Source organism: Musca domestica, unplaced genomic scaffold, assembly GCF_030504385.1.
Source record: "Musca domestica strain aabys unplaced genomic scaffold, Musca_domestica.polishedcontigs.V.1.1 13, whole genome shotgun sequence".
NCBI classification, from domain to species: Eukaryota; Metazoa; Arthropoda; class Insecta; order Diptera; family Muscidae; genus Musca; species Musca domestica.
In genome coordinates, this window is record NW_026712172.1 from 2,244,202 (window position 1) to 2,257,817 (window position 13,616).

At 32.3% G+C, this 13,616-nt stretch overlaps 1 long non-coding RNA gene across 2 annotated transcripts; it reads right to left on the minus strand.

Moving 5' to 3' along the window:
- Positions 1-467: 467 nt before the first annotated feature.
- Positions 468-4,289, minus strand: LOC131800746 (uncharacterized). Of its 2 annotated transcripts, XR_009341519.1 has the most exons (4): positions 3,977-4,289; positions 1,806-1,902; positions 1,604-1,750; positions 468-1,536 (listed from the first exon to the last, which is right to left on the minus strand). It is a non-coding gene; the product is annotated as an uncharacterized LOC131800746 (long non-coding RNA). The 2 variants fall into 2 exon arrangements; XR_009341518.1 differs by lacking the exon at positions 3,977-4,289 and having other exon boundaries at positions 1,806-3,848.
- Between the last annotated feature and the right edge of the window lie 9,327 nt (positions 4,290-13,616).

Sequence of the window (13,616 nt, forward strand, 5' to 3'; positions counted from 1 at the left end):
TCTTTGCACCACCGTGGTACATTTTTCTTTCTAATAATGTTTTTGGTTTGGGGGATGCAGTTGTTTGCTGCAATGCGAATAATTTTCCTAATTTGGGCTGATTCTTTATTTGTATGTTTAGATTGAGAAAAATTGGCTTCTACTGAAGATATATTATTCCGAAATTTAATCCAATCAGCTCTATCTTTTATATATTTAGGTTTAGAAGCCCCAGAAGAATTGGTGTTAATATTTAAAGTTATCACTGAAGGAAAATGATCGCTATTGTAAAGATCATCTACTGTGTGTCATGAGCATTTTGGAAATAATGTTATGGATACAATAGCAACATCTATATGGGTAAATGTATCATGTGTGCTAAGGTGAGTTGGGGAACCATCAATTAAAACTGTCATATTGGAATTATCAATAAAGGCTTCAACTGTAATACCCCTATTATTTGATTTGGGAGAGCCCCAGAGCCCAGCAAACATTTTTTTCCGATTTTCTTCCGAATTCGGAAAAAAACTCTGCACAAGTTTCCGACTCTGATGTCGAATTCGGAAAGAAATCGGAAAAAAATTGTGTGAGATTGCCCAAGATTCTGAAAGATTTTGCGGAAAAAATTCTGAAAGAACGTAAGAGTTTCGGGGCAAATTCGTATAGAATTCGGCAAAGAAAAAAGGAAAATTCGGAGAAATATAGGATGTTTGATACGAAATTCGGAAAAATTTCGCATGTTTGATACGAAATTCGGAAAAAAATCTGAATTTATTCTATAGTTTTATCCGAAAATCGGGAAAAATTCGAATAATTCATTCGAAAATCGGAAAATAATAGGATGTTTGATACGAAATTCTGAAAATTTTCGGATGTTTGATTCGAAATTCGGAAAAAAATCTGAATTTATTCTATAGTTTTATCCGAAAATCGGGAAAAATTCGAATAATTCATTCGAAAATCGGAAAATAATAGGATGTTTGATACGAAATTCTGAAAATTTTCGGATGTTTGATTCGAAATTCGGAAAAAAATCTGAATTTATTCTATAGTTTTATCCGAAAATCGGGAAAAATTCGAATAATTCATTCGAAAATCGGAAAATAATAGGATGTTTGATACGAAATTCGCAAAAAAATCTACATTTATTTTATAGTTGTAATCGAAAAACATAAAGAAATAATAAAACTTTATCTAGTTTTTAGATAATTGTTTATGTTTGTATTTTTCAATTTAATGACAGAACATTTGTATTCAGTTTTTTTTTTTTTTGTAAAATATAAGGAATACGGAAATTAATATATAAAAAACATAAAAAGTTGCAATTCAATGTAAATCAATATAATTAAGGGTGAAAATATATGAAGCGCATATTTGGCTGGCTCAAGTCATCAGCTGGCTTATTCTCAGATGAACAAAGGAGTTTAAGGTTGACTGAGTTCGATTTTGGCCCAGGTTAAGGTTTGTTAAGCCTATCTTTAGCCGATTTGAAGAAATGTTTTATATGGGTTTATATGGCACTTCCCATAGTTTCCGGAATATGTTCCAATGCCGCATCTAAGTAATAAAAATGAAAAAAATATTATTTATATTATCAAAGCATTTAAAACACAAGGATACAAACCTTTAACGAGCCTAATAAATTAGATGTCCTTTACAGCTGTATTTTGGTACATTTCGTGCCACGAAAACGTTGACCTCGCCAGTTTGAAAAATAAGTCTAAAATTTTCATATGTAAAAGTCATGGCGTTGATTTTTTAAACGGCGTAGCTAAACAATTCAAGATATTAATAAAAGTAGTAATTGTAGAAAGGTGCTTACTTACCATAAGGTACTGAAGGTCCAAATCTTCCTTTAATTTTCATTTTAACTTTTCACTGCAACACACTGCACTCGTGCTCCGTACAAATTCTGACGACAAACTGATCATAATCAAAAAAAACAAAAAAGTTGTATACACAAAATTCTTCAAATAATTTCAACCGAGCATGTGCAGAGTACTCGGAAACTTTTCGAAAGGAACGGTAAAATAAATCTCAACAGAAAAAAGTTAACTCTCTGCTAATGTCAGAATTTTTGTGTTTTTTTTTTCAAAACAAAAGAAACGAGTATGTGCAGATTACTCGGAAACTTTTCTGGAGTAACATTAGAAATTCTCGCCAAAAAAGAGTTAACTCTCTGTATACGATGTTTTTTTCTCTTTTGCTTTGTTTTGTTCAAACAAAACAAAAGAAACGAGTATGTGCAGATTACTCGGAAACTTTTCTGAAGAAACGTCTGAAAATCTCGACAAAAAATCGGACATCAGAGCCCTCGGAAAAAATTGTTAGCTGGGAGACTAATCCAGGCATTTAGATCCCCCAGGATAAGAACAGGGGGTAATATGTTGGTGATAAGAGAGTCAAGCATTGAAGGATGTATTGTTTCCTGTGGTGGAAGGTAGAGAGATAGAATAGTAAAACGAATGGAAAGATTAATTTGAACAGAGGTACAACACAGTGGAGAGGTGGAATTGATAATTTGGTGAGGAATACTTTTTTTGATAAGTATGGCAACTCCTTCCTTAGAAGAATTGTATCTATTGAAGAAGTAACCAATATATTTTTTTGGAGTACATGGTGTATGACTTTGTTTGCATTTTGTTTCTTGCAAACAAACAATATCAGCATCAGTATCCGAAAGTAAGTTATTACAGTATCCTCTGATGTTCCACTGCAAAATTTCCAATCCCATAAGAGATTATAATGAAGATTATTCATCAGATGAATGATCGGTATTTGTGTCCATTGCTGTTATTGCGTTGTGGATATTTTAAATTGAATTTTGTCTCTGTTTCGGTAAAGAGAAACCAGATGTTGACGGTGGCTCATTAATAAGTGCATTTGGTTTTTGTTGTAATTTTGTGGTGTTGAGGTTACTTATTGAAACGTTTTTAGTACAGTTAGTGGTACTCGCTGTAGTTGACAGAGGTTTGTTTATTTTTATTTTTGGGTTTGAATTATTACGAGTAAGATTCGAAGGTTTGCTTATGGTATTTGTGGTTGTTGTTATTGTTGTTCTTCAAATATTATTTGTTGGGTTGGGAGTTGTTGTTGATTGAGAGGCAGTGATGGTAGGTTTGTTGTTGGAGTTTTTAATAAGTTATTGATTTGTGCTTTTGGAGTAGTTTCTATAATTGACGTAGTCGATGTATTTGTTGTTGTTTTATTTGTTGATAATTTGTTTATTTCATTTCCAGCCACTACATTAGAGAAGGTGTTAGAAAGAATGTCTGTTGTTGGTTGGTTTTCATACAAACGCAATGCTTCTTTCATCGAACATTTGTTTATTGTTTTTAGTTTTAAAATTTCTTTTTGTTGCTTGTATAATTTGCAACTGTTTGATGACGATGGATGGTTCTCGTTGCAATTGGCACAGAGAATGCGTGTGCAATAATTTGGAGAGTGAGGGGGCAAACTGCAATTTGCACATAATGGTGGATTTTTGCATCGTTTTCCTGTGTGCCCTAACAATTGACATTGTTTACATCTCATGGGGTTCGGGTAGTGCTCTTTTACGAAGGCTGAGTGATACGCAATTTGTAATTTTACTGGCATGTTATAGAGATCGAAAGTGACATGAATCACTCCTGTTTTAATTCTCTTTCCATCCACTAATTTCTCATATTTATAAACGTCAACAACACCCTGATCAGAGAGTTCAGTAATGATCTCTTTTTCAGGGACATTGTTGAGATATGGAGCGTAAATGGTGCCTCTAGTGACATTGAGTTGTTGGTGTAGTTCAGATTTTATTTTGCATACACCAGTCAATTCTTTAGTACTTACAATTTTGTTTGCAATTATTTTATCTTTCACCAACAACAACAAGCTACCATCTCTCAGGAGTGAAATAGAAATAATTTCTTTTGTTATTATGTCAAATGCTTTTTGGATAGCAAAACATGAGTACTCTGTCAACTGTTTTGTTTGATCTAAAGCAGACACTACAACATACCTTGGGTTTGGAGCTGATTTGGTAGGGAGAATTGGGAATTCTAATGGGATTCCTCTTTCATGTTTTTTTTCTTTTTTTTGGGGACTCTCTGCTAAAATATCAAATTGATTGTCCCCTAAATTGGGGGGCCCGGGGGGCATAATGCACCTTAATAAAAACGCAAACTTATATTTTTTATTAATGGCTCAACAGTAAATGTAAGAAAAAAGATACTAATAAGAAGGTGTTAAAATTGAGTGACACTGAGAGAACTCTAATGAAAAAAATTTGAACACAGATGAAGCGATCGAATGACTGTACGCGACGAATGCAAGTCGACGACTGTGTGTCTAATATTAAATTCATTCATTGGCGAATTGTTTTCTCCATAATTTCTTATACATTCTCTTTCATTTTTCTTTGTACTTACATATTGTAGTTCTGTATTACAGCAATTGATCATTCAGTTAATTCAAATATTATTTAGACACCGTACCAGATTTTATTTAGGAACATAAGTATGATCAAAATACTGAAGTTTGGGAGGTACCGTTATACCAAATTTGAAACATTTCCCCATTGAAACATAGGGACTTTACTTAAATAAATTCCTATGTGGTTCCCTAACCCAGGGTAGCATAAATACAAATTTTTTAGCCAAATCAATTGATGAATGTGGTTAAGACCAATATGGGCCCTACTGTGAAAATTTCAAATTTAATGCGAAGAAGTTCTCTACACACTTCGAAACAAAGATGCCAAATAAAGGCCAAAAAATGAAAAAAGTGGCCAAGATCCCAAAAATAGCTTAAATCATACGATGGTTATATAAATATGAGATCGGGTTGTACCCTTACCCGTGAGTTATGATCGATTTCATGACCTGCAAAAGCGATTTAAGGTATCTTAAATGTTTGGGAAGAATTTCTGGAAAGATAGAAATCCTTTTCTTACTAAAAGTTCCATTAGCTCTACTATTTTGCACCCTTTAAATTTGGTATTTTACTGATTGTACTCCCGAAGAATTTGCATTTTGAGCTCTCATTGGACGGATTATTGTCACATGAAAGAAGTAGGTCCACGCTTTGAGAAGAGCCCCATTAGGCTTTTTCGGTCATTTTTGTTTGTTTAAATGGGTTCGCATCTTCCAGCTGAAATACGATGTAGGCCCTCATATTTTTTCGGTTATTTGTAATTACGCTGAAAATGTTTTCAAGAAAGAAAATTTTGAGAAAAATCTCTAGAAAAAATGCAGAGCTGTATTAACTGTTCTATTTGGATATGGAATTTTGTGTAGAACTGTTTCAGAATGCCTATTGGAACTGAAAATTCTTATTGAAAAAACCCGAGAAATGTTGCATATTTTGTGTACATGCCGTTATATGGTTACCATAACAAAGTGTTCAATTACTTCTAGAAGGATCAAAAAATTTATTTATGATAGTTAAATTAAAGTCATATTTCCACGATTTCTATTTAAAAATTACTATCGATCCTGAGGTCGGAAACTCCAAAAAAAGTGACTAGATATCGAAATAATCCATCCAATGCAAAAGTCATTGGGACTGCAATCAGTGAAATACCGAATATGAAGAGGCAATGTAATATGCGTATAATCATTTGTGCAAAATATGTTTCAGGTTGGTCTGCATTGTTATATAGCCCTTTTTAAATTCCTTAAATGTTGGTTATTTGAGATTTTAGAAAGAACAAAACATTCTTTTAAATAATTATAAGTATAGGACCAAGCTTTGGTATAAACCTTATATGAAGGCATCCGCTAATTTCAACTATTTCCAGGGTCTTGGTCACATTCTAGATCACCTCAATGTTTTGTCAATGTTTTGGAGTATCGTTCATATAAAGGTTCCTCCTGTTTTTACCTATTTTGAGGGTTTTGGTTATGTTTTCGAATCGATTTGGCTTAAAATGTGTGTTTAGGCTACTTTGATAGAGAACCATCTTACATGGGACTATTATAAACAGTTGATGTATACTGTTTAATAAATGTGCTATATTAATTGGGTTTCTAACTCTCAAATTAAAACCTCTGGCTGGAAAATAGGATCAGGTTTTTTTAAACACTATAAATCGCCCGGTACGTGAAACTATATTGACATTTTTGAAATGGATATTTATTGTTCTTTAGTCGAGTAATCATTTATACTAAAAATTGAGCCAGATGTGTGAAATATTATGCTTTAAAAACGCGGTGTGGGACAGCTAGTATATATATATACTAGCTGAACCCGGTGCGCTTCGCTACCCCTTTTGATTTTATATGCATTCAAAATTTTATTTACGAATATATGTTGGTTAAAAAAAAAAAAAAAAAAAAATTAAAAAAAATATTGCACCATTTTAATGCGTAAATAACCAAAACCATTCGAAAAGCAGTAACATGACATACATACACGAAGGGTTTGTCTTTCGGATTTATTTATTTCATAGCAAATACCAAGCGTGCAGTAAACTGCAATCTTTTGAATTTGAGTGTCATTTCTATTGCAATTAGTGAATTCGAGATAGCAACATACTTCGCCGTAATAAGCGTATTTCAAATCAATTTTTGTGTTGTTTTTTAGTGTTAGCCTTAGGCGTTGTGGGTCAATGGTTCTTATTAAAATCATGTCCCAATCTGATCCGATTTAAATATAATTTAAAAAAATACTTTTACACCAAACTCCGCCACACCTTTCATATTTCATTGAAATTGGTGCGTCCAATATGTGAAATCATAACTAATTTCCAATTAATTTGTCACATTTATTATTGTAACCAAATTCCGCCACACATTCTGAATTTCATTGGTATCGGTCATATATATCATGTTTGGTGCATAAAATGTATGAAATCGGCCGAAATATATGTGCTAACTATATTCAAACCTCAACTGATCAATATAATTTGGCAATTTTTTCTGGTGCCAAATTTTGTCTCTCTCGCTTTGGGTGCATCAAATATGTGAAATCGGCTGAGTATATATATATGGGAGCTATAATCAAATCTGAGCGTATTTGAATATAATTAGTCAAATTTATTTTTGTACCAAATTTAGCCACTCATGCCGAATTTCATTGGAATCGGAAATACGTATCGTGTTTTGTGCATCAAATATGTGAAATCGGCGGAAAATATATATGGGAGCTATATCCAAATCTGAATCGATTTTAATATAATTTGACTAATGTATATTCTAATCAAAATCCCGTTACATATTCCAAATTTCTTTGGAATCGAACATACATATCGTGTAAGGTGCATATAATACATGAAATCGGCCGAAAATATATATGAGAGCTATATCCAAATCTGAACCGATTTCAATTTAATTTGACAAATTAATTTTGGCTCCCAATTCCGTTACTTATTTTAAATTTCATTACAATTGGAAATACATATCGTGTTTGGTCCACCAAATACATGAAATCGGCCGAAAATGTATATGGGAGCTATATCCAAATCTGAACCGATTTCAATATAATTTGGGAAATCAATTTTTTAGATAAAATCTATCACACGTTTCAAATTTCATTGAAATTGGGGATACATAGCGTGTTTGGTGCATCAAATGCTTGAAATCGGCCGAAAATATATCTGGGAGCTATATCCAAATCTGAACCGATTTCAATATAATTTGACAAATTTATTTCCGGATTAAATCCCGTCACACATTCCAAATTTCATTGGAATCGAACATTCATATTGTGTTTGAGGCATCAAATGAAAAAAATCGGTCGAAAATATATATGGGAGCTATATCCAAATCTGAACCGATTACAATATAATTTGGCAAACTTATTTTGTTCCAAATTCCGTTACGTATTCCAAATTTGGAGACTGTACCTTCAACAAATCAGTAGATATGTGCATATAAAATCTAAATTTTTGGGAGGTACCTCCGATTCTGATGCTATATCTCCAGTTCCAAGTGGGAATTCAAGAATGTATATAGCCTATGTTACTTTCAGGCGATGTTGCAGTATACATGGAAATTTTCAGGAAAATCTATTCAGCGGTTTTCGAGTCCATAAATTACAAACAAACAAACAAACAAACAAACAAACAAACAAACATACAAACATTTTCCTCTTTTATAGATATAGATATATATATATATATATATATATATATAAGAGGAAAATGTTTGTTTGTTTGGAATTTCTGGACTCGAAAACCGCTGAACAGATTTTCCTGAAAATGTACATGTATACTACAACACTACTACTACTACAACATCGCCTGAAAGTAACATAGGCTATATACGTTTTTGAAATTGCACTTCGAAGTGGAGTTATAGCATCAAACTCGGAGGTACCTCCCAAAAATTTAGATTTTGTCTGCACATTTCAATTCATCGATTACAGATACAGTCTCCAAATGTGGAATGCGTAACAATATATCCCAAAAATTTAGATTTTGTCTGCACATTTCAATTGATCGATTAGAGATACAGTCTCCAAATGTGGAACAATATTTCAATGAAATTTGAAACATGTGATGGTTTTTTTCTAAAAAATTGATTTCCCAAATTATATTGAAATCGGTTCAGATTTGGATATAGCTCCCATATACATTTTCGGCTCCCATAAACACTCTTTCTGGTATATGAAGTTTAAAGTGAAACACGCTTGAATTTAGATACTTTTATATAAAAATGTTTCTTGTACCCTCAGATGGATGATAGTAATAATTCTGCCCGGCCGAATTTAATTTTTTTACTTGTTTTTAAAGTAATATGAATTATTTGTCATTTAAATTGCGCGTTGGAGACCCCATAATTTCCATATCTTTTATCATAGTATAATTCAAAGCGGATTAAACAAATGTCCAGTTCCTTAAATCATATGATGGTTATACAAAACGCGATCAGTTTTTGCATGGATGGTTTCTACCCAAATTACCAACATTTGCCGAAATTAGTATGAAAATATGATTAAAATGTAAGAAATACTTGAAATCGGGTTGTATCCTTATCCGAGGGTTATGGCCCATATCATGAACTGCAAAAGTGATTTAAGGTATCGTGAAAGTTTAGGAAGAATTTCTGAAAGAATAGAAATCCTTTTCCCTCTTATTTTTTGCGCCCTTTATATTCGGTATTTCACTGATTGCAGTCCCAATGAATTTTGCATATTGAGTTCTCATGGGACGGATTATTGTCATGTGAAAGAAGTAGGTAGGTTCACGTGTTGAAATGAGCCCCATAACGTTTTGTCGGTTATTTTTGTTTGTTTAAATGTGTTCGCATCTTCCAGCTGAAGCACGATGTAGATCTTGGAGTTGAAAGCTAAATGCCAATTTCAGACATGAAAGATCGCCATTTAACATCGTATTGCGTACTATTTCATTTTTGATATCATTCATTCAGAATTAAAAACAAAAAAATGTACACTTCTATATAGTTTTTAAATTGAAAAATTTTCACACCAAAAGGTTTTTTTTTTCTTTTATATTTTTATTCATTCCAAGATTCCAGTCCGAAGTTGTATGAATTGTGAAAATCCGTCAAAACGTTCTTGAGTTATAAGAAAAAAATCTTTAACTTGTTCGCTGGTTTTTTACAGCGAATATTTAAAGGTCCTTATAAAGTTTGGTCCTTACTATTATTTTGAAATTTGATTGCATTGAAAAAATGTTCTCACTTTTTCCCTATTTTAGAGTTTTTGCAGTGCAATATGCTCTTTTTTGATTTTTTAGCAATTTTGGTTTGACCACGTTAATTTATTTTGACATCATCTATTCAGTTCCGCCACTCCATAATTTTCGTCGCTTTCTACTACCCAAAAAGACTACACATCATATTAGAATTAAAAAAAAAAAACACTACAAATGTACATTCCGAAATAGTAAGTCAAAATGGAAAAAAATCATGCAAAATAAAACATTACTATTGTACACTTCAAAAGTCAAAATGAAAATTGTAATATTTCACATTTTTACGCGATTTTTTTTGGATTTTATCCTTTTCTGCCAAGAGATAATTCCGAATTTGTGTAAATCGTTAAAATCAGATCAGCGGTTCTTGAGTTATGAGTGTAGTAACTAACAGAACTTCCTTATATATATAGATAGATTAGAAGTATGCGTGGTCAGTTCCCTAGCGCCCAAATAAATTCCTAAGTTTGAAGGAAAGTCAACAGTATCTCGTGTAATAATTTTCAAACCGATATCTTCATTATCCGGCAAATATAAAGATTTTTGATAAATCAAGATAGTGGGCGTAAAAGTAGGCGTGGTTAATATTTTCTTTAAAAACCTAACTCGGGGTATGACGAACGTTTGTACAAAAAATTATGCAAATCGGTCCAGCCGTTTTCAACTGATTCCATTACCAACGAACAACAATTGATTTTTATATATATAGAAGATAGATTATACATATACAAATCAGAGATGGAAACCTGTTTTTCGACTTTACCTTCTTAATTATACCATGGCCAATCTAAAAAGAAAGGGTGTCATATAAATTTGCAAAGTATTTTGAATAAAATAGATGAATTTAGATACATTTTTGAAAATTCAGGTGCAGATATTATATGTCTCTCTAAGACTTGTCTTTACTTATCCATTCCCGACAGTTTAATTAATTTGCAAAGGTATACAGTATATAGGTCGGACATAGAACGACGTGGGGCGGCGTTGTCATTTTCGTTAAAAATATGATATATTCTCAGTTACGAATCAAATCAAGTGAAGGTGATGAAATCGAACACATTTTGATTGAACTAAAGTCTAACAACGAGAAAATGTTGATTGGTTGCATATATCGACCCAACAACAACATTAGACACCATCAACTTGAAGATGTTCTGGAGAATGTTACAATGGGATATAAAAAAATATTATAACTGGAGATTTTAATTGTAATATTCTTAATGACGCTTCATTAACAACTCTTATATCATCATTTGCTTTACATGCTCCAAATACAACATGTCCTACGCACTTCTCAATGACGGCCAGTACTCTACTGACTTATTTTTTGTCAATGACCTTTCCCAGGTTCTTATGTACGACAAGTGTTCAGCGCCATGTTTTTCCATGCATGAAATAATCTTCCTGGCTTACGACTTTAATATAATGAAATCCTTTGAGACATACACTTTTCGGGACTACCGAAATTTAATTATGGTATTCTCGAAGAAAAATTCTTTCATATAAATTGAAGCGATATTTATGGTCTTATTTCTGTTGATGATCAAGTAGAGTTTCTTAAAAAAATCCTTTCCCTATATAATGACACTGTTCCGATTAGTAGCAAGATGAATAAATCGAACACCAAGCCCTGATTTAACTCCACCATAAAATCATATATAGCCGATAGAGATAGAGCTTATTCAAGGTGGAAGCGATACAAAACTCCAGATCTTCACGAAGGATATCGGTCTGCACGAAGAATGGTGAACAATGAAATTAACACAGCCAAAACAGAATATTACTACACACGTTTTAATTCAGCTGTAAATTCAACAAGTTAAAAAGCAGTAAGTTCGGCCGTGCCAAACTTTGAATACCCTCCGAATTTGGAAATTTAAAAAAACTCCATAAAAAATTCTGTTAAATTTTAAAAATACCGAACATTGCCTTTATATTGGGGTCTATACGACGTGGACCTACATAGGCATTGTTTGCCATTAGCCATTACCATATTCAAATTCGAAACTTGAAATAAACGGTGAATAATGTAGCTAAAATCATCAAAATATCGTATATAGGGAGGTACCGTTATGTCGGAGCTGTGCGAAGACCTGGACAAGCATTGACAATTTTCTGTCACAGACTGTAGCTTCCATGACGAACTTCAAATACGAAATCTCAAATAATTTCGGTGAGCATCGTACCTAAAATTGTCAAAATACCGAATATAAGGAGGTACTGATATATGGGGCCAACACGAAGACGTGGACCTGCACAGACAATTTTCTGTCTTAGGCTGTAGTATCCATTACGAACTTTAAATACCAAATTTGAAACAATTCCGGTGAATAAATTCGCTAAAATCTTCAAAATACCGAATATCGGGAGGCACCGTTATATAGAGGCTATACAAAGACGTGGACCACAGACAATTTTCTTAGACTAAAGTACACATTATGAACTTCAAATACCAAATTTGAAACAATTCCGGTGAAGAAATTCGCTAAAATCATCAAAATACCGAATATCGGGAGGTACAGTTATAAGGGGGCTATACCAAAACGTGGACCTACATTTTCAATACCAAAAGTCCTGCAGACATAACATACATTTTATCAATCTACTTCAATTCGTTCGGAAGCAAGCTAGCTTTTATCCTACGTTGGTTTTGAAAAAAGAATACTCACAGAAACCATACTCCATACAATACTCAAGGAAACCAGAATTTTGCTGCACATATAAATATGCCAAATCACTTGGATGTTAAAGATAATTTTGACTGCACTATTCTTATTTAGTGGCTTTAATACTTGTAATGGAATGGATGTTCACTCTTCGGTTTTTGACAGGAAAGGAAGTTTAAAATCACGTTAATCAAAGACGAAATTTCTAATTTAGTTGAATGTGATTAAAGTAATCATTGTTATCATATGATTAGAAACTGCAATAATGCATTTGTTGACAAATGGTTATCGTGGGGGTCAGCTGCAAAGCACCACAGTGATTTTCAAACTATAAAGGTTCAACGCGTTATAATTCAAAGCAGATTTAAGTTTTGGAAAACATATTATTGTATAAGAATTATAAGTTTGCAAAATTATGTGTGTTGAAAAAAACCAAAAATAAGAAAAAAATCAGAGATGTATATACACCTAAGTCTGTTTTTACACGGTAGATTGGTTCCAGAAGAAGCCGTGTAAAAAACCGTGTAAAATAAGACATTGATCTTATACAAAAATGGGTGATTTGTTTGCCTAATTGCAATTTAATTTTTCTTTATAGTTCTTATTGTGGCTTCATTTAAACCGAACGTTTTACCAAGAGCAATTGAGCCTTCTCCATTTCGAAGGCGATCTAAAATTTTAATCTTGGTTTCCAAAGAAATTGCCTTCCGTTTTAGTTTTATATCTGACATTTCCTTTTAGGGACACATAAAATATTTAACAAAATTAAAAAAAAAAAAAAAAACATAAAAAACTGAATAAATACAAAATATTTTTTGGCTTAAATTTTATCTTATTGCATTAAAATTAAATTTAATATGAAATCAAATTTGCCTGCAAAAAATTTCTTTACCAAACACGTCTTATTGCATTGACAGTTCACAAAATATTAACACGTTTCAATTGCTCTGACCAGTAAATTTTATTGTATGCACACAAAGGAAATTCGCCTAAATTAGTGCTATTCACATTTGCTTTGACCAGTAAAAATTGTTTGTACGCGCGTAAAGTATTATCGTTTGTTTCAGACTTTTTTCTTTCATAAATACTTTTTTGTGATATGAACATACTTCGCAAAAGTTAAATTTGACAAAAAAAAATTAAGTATATAAAATTTCAAATCGTGCTAAATGGAATAAAATCGTGTAAAAAACTAAAAATATTCAATTTTCAAACCGTGTTATATCAAAGCCGTGTACAAAAAGACCGTGTAAAAACAGATTTAGGAGTAATGGTTCCAGAAAATTTTGAAAACAACCCAAACAAAGAAAAACAACCATTACAAAATCAGTAATTCT